Below are 6,000 nucleotides of genomic sequence, written 5' to 3' on the forward strand. Positions count from 1 at the left end.
CTGCCTACAGCCTAGCATAAATAAATATGCACGAATAGGTCGGTCTTTCATTCTGTATCACGTATATCATAATAAAACCATGGTAACCGAAAAACTTACTTTTCACTTCCAAAAGACTTGGCGCTGATCTCAGAAGTCCATCTCCTCCCCGTGTCCTCTGCAAACAGCCATTCTGTTGTTGTGGCAAACTTCCATTGTGTTGTGACTGGATTTGCAGCACTTCTGAAGTTGCGTAAGTTTTCCTGAATTTGCACTGGGTTGTGTTGTCATTTTGATGAATTTGCTTTGTGTATTTGCGGCACGTTTGTGAAATGTATCACAAGTGTTGTCATTTTGATGAATGTGCTTTATGTATTTACAGCGCGATGGGTCTTCCTGGCAACCGTAGTGGGTGTGGAGCGTGAATCCACCTCCAACTTTGATGTAAATAATTTTTTTTTCTCTCTTGGGCTTTATGTATATTCTTTAGAAAGGCTCTTCTTTTGCCACGTTTTCAATTAAGCGCACATAAAAAAAACACTCACCACATTCTACAACATTTCTTTTGGCCATCGATTAGGAGTGATGTTGGATACTGCCATTCCTGCCATACATACCAGTTTGTTGGAAAACCAAATCAGGTGATTACTGTCGGCCAAACAGCACTAATCTAAATTCTACCAATGCCAAAAGAAGATGACCTTAAGTTGACTGAATAGTGACGAGCAAATGAATCAAGTTTAGACAGACTAACAAACTGGGTATCTGACAAACATATAAAATAAGATGTTATTCTAAGTACAATATTCTTCTCGTGAGGGGTTCTAGACTTGTAATTACTTCTGTTTGAAATGACTCTGCTGAAATCAGTTTTTAACTACTGATCTCAGGGGTGGAATAAGCAGGAAAGGCTCAACAGATGTGTTCATGCAAATTTATAGCTTCTTTGTCTCAGTCTTAGGCTTTGATTGTGTCAAGCATTTACCTCGAGTTACCTTACAAAACATAAATTAATTCAGTATAGTACATTAAAAGAACAGAAAGAGGGAAACAAAACAACTGGAACACAAGAGCAAAGTTAAATACTGATATTTGGGGATAGGTGATAATTGTCTTTTAAGCCATAATAGGTTGGAACATTTTTGTCATACTAATTTCACCTGAGCACTTAGTCTACACATTTATAAATACAAAGAAAGAGTTCTTACAAACAATATAAAGCACACTACTAATTTTTCATATATAAACTGGCTTCTCCTACTACTAACTCAGAAGCACTTTGCTTACACAGCTGATGAAAGACCTCAAAAACATTTCATTACTCAAAGACAAAACATTAGAGAATATTCAAGGAAAACAGACAATGGTTCAAGGCAGATATGACTATGCAATATTTCAAACATCTATGTGCAAATGATTTATTTCAAAGCTTAAGGTTTTGATCACAGAAATCAGGAGTGAAAGACAAGTTAGAGAAAATGTTTATTTGAGGATATGCTATTTAATTTGGGAAGTTCATTGTAGGGAAACATTCGGGAAATTAATGTAGTCTATCCTGTCCACATCTTGGTCAAGGCTGGTGAAGCTGCTTCAAGGCTGAGTGGAATCTTGATCCGCATCTAAGTATTTTTCTGTGCTTGGACTGAAATAGTTTACTCCAAGTGCTGAGCCCTTTGGGCGGATCTGAAAAGTGCTGCTCATAGCCTGGGGGCTTGTAATCCGCAGCGTGAGGGTCGCCAAGCATCTCTCTCACCTTGGGTGAGGCGTCCTTGTGTAAGTACTGATAGGGCTTTTTGCCACTGTTGTCACGTATGTTGCAGTTGGCACCATAATCACGCACCAGAACACTCAGGACTGATTCGTAGCTGTGAATAGCAGCCATGTGTAGTGGGGTGTAGCCGTCGTAGCTCTTGATGTTAACGTCAACCCCTGGCCCACCTTGCTGTGAAAGAAGAAGGATCTTGCGCACTATTTCACTGTTTCCTTGTTTAGCAGCCCAGTGAAGTACTGTGAAGCCAGAAATGAAGTTTCTCTTCTCTGCCAGCTTGATGTCCTGGAGCAGAAGCTGGCAGATTTGATCCTGCTGTCCTGCAGCACACTTCACAAGCCACTCATGTTCTCTTGGCCCTAGAGGGAAGATGACTGACTGCTTTGTATCCACACCTGGTTTGGTGTCTTTGTTGACCCTTTTCAGGGCTGGTGAAGCAGGTGCCACAGAGTGCCTCTGCTTGGTCCTGGCTGATCTGTACAAGTCATATCCATCAGTCACTTCACTTAGACATGCTGCCACAGTCCTTTCAGTTCGTTCATGGGCCATCTTCAAATCTGCCGGAGCAAGTATCATTACTTCTGGATATATATAGAACACATATTGTATGTACTACATACAGCCTGACAAGAGCCTAAAACCTTGTAATAGACTAATAATGCACTAATACTTCAAGTGGTGTTGCATATTTTAAATGAGAGTTTTAGTCACTGCTGATCAAAGGATAAAAGCATTTTCAATAAGTCAGTTTTTGTCCCTTATTGTAAAGATTATTTAGTTTACTGTTTTTTTATACATGAGATTTAAATTAATCCTTTTAGAAAGGCAAGGCCAAAAAGCAGAAAAAATAATCAAATATCCATACCAACTGTAGGACGTTTTTTCCACTCTATCTTCAATTTTTTTAGATTCCACTTCTGCTTTCCTCTTTTGCTTTTCTTTATTAAGTCTCTCCTGGATTCCACCTCCTTTGTATCAATATATTCATTCTCGATACCTCCAGCACACCAGCTCCAGAAACGCCTCATTGTTCGATCTGTCCTCTTCAGTGTCTTTCCACAGACTGATCTGTAAAGGTGTTCATGGGATTCCACTCATGTGTGACATTATGACACGGGACAGAGGGGGTTCTAAAGTTCCAAGAGTGGAGATGAGTTGTTTTTCTTTGAATTTCCTAATTTAATTGCTGCCATAGCAACAACTGACAATGCAAACAGATATGTCATTAATGCAGCGACTCTAACAGATTCCTCAACCTGGATTGATTAACCATGTATGGCTCACCACCGGAGACTGTGATACATATAACATTCCAAAGTGTACTTAATTCTGAGCAAAATCTAACTAGCCTCATTACTGCTGAACTATGAGGGCCCGTTTAAAGAGAAATCAGGGAAACTGTACTTGCACATACATATGAAACATTTTCACATAAATAGCCTACTATTTACATTTGTGCATAATAATTTAAACTTGCATATACATGCACTTGCACATTCAATCATTGATGCGTAAACACAGAGTTGCACTATGCTTGTGTGTGTATGAGTGTGGCTGCTGTCACAGAACGTTTGCCTCCTGCGAGTCACACGGTTTGGCCTGCCACGTGACTTGGGAGTATATGTTTATGGCCATGCCTGCACACACCTGTACCTCATCTTGTTTGTGTATTTAAACCCTTGTTAGTGCGTACAGTATTGTTGATCATTGTTGGTGTAGCCTGTGGATGTCAAGATTAGTCTCGTTATTGTTAAACGTATTCATGTTCATGTTATATGTGAGTGCCGTTATGTTGTATGTAATAAATGTTCGTCCATGTCGATTGAGTCTGTGCATCCTGCTCCCTGCCCTCGGTACTCAGGCCACCTCGTTACAGCTGCGTGTGTGTAAAACAATTTTCAGGGTGCCGGAAGTCATTTCATTGTAACAGCAAGGCAGATATTTAACATGTTTACAGTGTGCATAATAGACAGAGGAAGACTGTTGAACTATTAATATTAGGACAGTTATGACGTTTGTGTAATACGTAATGCTTTCTATCTATAAAGTAGTGCTTCTCTTAATGACAAATGTAACTGTTTTCCCATATATAATTGTGTGCTTTATATTGTTTGTAAGAACTTTTCTTCTCATTTAGAAATATGTGGACTAAGTGATCAGTTTGTCTTATTATTTAATATGCTCAGTCTCACTATTGTTGGCAGATTTCATCACATTATTACGAATGTGGATACGTTATCTTATAATTATAAGCAGTGTGAGATGTGAAGCTAAGTGAATTACATGTGCAGAATTTCTAACAATACCCTGTTTTGTATAGGCCGGCTAGCTGACCACTTAGTAAAATTAAATGTGATTGCTGAGCTTGTTGTAGGTGAGTCAATTTAATTTGATTTCATTGTGTTTAATTTTTAACTCAGATGCATTAATCTGAATATTTTGTGTTCTACCTGCAAGCAAATGCTGACTTAAGCTGTTTTATAGTTAGCTTGAAATAATTGAGGTTCATCGCTGGGTGCTGTTCATTTTTTAATTTTTTTTTGTATTATTGATCAGGAAAAAAAACTACAATGGATGAGATGGACGTTTTCTATGTATGATATGAAATTTGAGTATATGAGTGAATGTTACTCTGTAAATGTATAAGAATATGTAGATAAGATTATTATGAGATCATTATTTATACTCAAACGACTACACTATATGACAACAGCTTCCTTTAATTTATATATTTTATTATATTGTTATTATGGAAGAAGTTGTAACATTTACTGGGAGGTGCATGGCAGAGCGAGACATACCTCCTGTGGGCTTGCTAGCTGACCCCTCAGTGAAATTAAATGTGGTTGCTGAACTTGTTATAGTGTGGAAAATAAAAGGAAACCCCTTTTATTCACAACCTGGTGTACATCATTGAGTGGGACGGAACACAGAGGTCCCACTAGCTACTATTTTACATTCCCATTCAACCTAATGACATTCTATATAATACAACTCTAGTTTCGAGCTAAATACCTACAATTAGATGATTTATTTCAGATCACATACTTTCAAATAAAACAATAAAGGATTCTGGTACTTATTTTTCTAATGACTGTGAGACATTCTAGATACCACAGCATAAGCAGACGGACAAACCGATTATGGCACATGCTCTTGACCAACACAAACCTGACATGATAATTTACATAGTACTAGTTTCTACTTGAAATGTGTTACAAAGACACCTGTTGTTCTTATTCATTTGCTGCTATTCCGATATGCCTCTACCTTTATTTCCTTGTGTTTGCACTGACTGGGTCTATGAAAGCAGGGAGCAGGCATGTGTGTCTGTCAAGGCCATGTGCGTTTGGACGCACTCTCAATGTCCGGTTAACTGTAGAGATATTCAAGCCTGGTAAACTGTTGTCAGATATTCAAGCTTCAGTGTTAGACAGCAAACATTCCATTGGCCAAGGTTGTCCTGCAAATTACAAACATTTAGGTTTACATGACCTCATATGCAATCACAGCTTTATCAAATGAAAATTGAAAAAGAAAGAAAAAATGATGCATTTGGATAGCAAGTCCACATGTGAAGTACAGACTGCATGGATGAGTAAGTTTAAACTGCTGGCATGCATTCTGCTAAAGGCAGTGCGTGCAGGAAAACTGCTATTAGCACGTCCATCGTTTTTGAGGTGATTACCATTGCTTTTCTAAGACAGACATCTGTTTTTGACATCTTTTACTTTTACATCCTATAAATGGCGACTGCTCCATATTATGTGCGATTATTTAAATCTGGATCTTAAAAACATTTTCCTTTGTGCAGGTTTTGATTAAGGATTACAGGTACAGCATCATTTTGTCTTGGCTGCTCATCCATCAGATAAAAATAAATAGCCCATCAAATAAATAGCAAATACCCGGTGTTGTGCAGTGAGCCCAGTCAGCCAAACCCTTTTTGTGAAACAGAAAATCTCAAGTTTGTTTCAACTCTAAGCCAACTAACTGAGTTTTCACTAAACCTGCTTTCTGATACAGGCCCCTGGTTGTACATTTTTAAGTGTTCTAAGTGTTCACTGACCTTTTTTGGCCAACAATGTGGATGTTTACTCAATATGCTTACTAACAGACATGATGAGTACAACTGTGAATTTGTGTGTTTTTAATTATTGTTAGACTGTGTTTGTCTATAATTGTGACTTAGCTCATCAGACCACTATAACAGCTTTGGCTAGGCAACAAAGCTGTAAAAGAGTGATGAGAAA

Source organism: Electrophorus electricus, chromosome 1 (assembly GCF_041902795.1).
Source record: "Electrophorus electricus isolate QZ-2024a chromosome 1, ASM4190279v1, whole genome shotgun sequence".
NCBI classification, from domain to species: Eukaryota; Metazoa; Chordata; class Actinopteri; order Gymnotiformes; family Gymnotidae; genus Electrophorus; species Electrophorus electricus.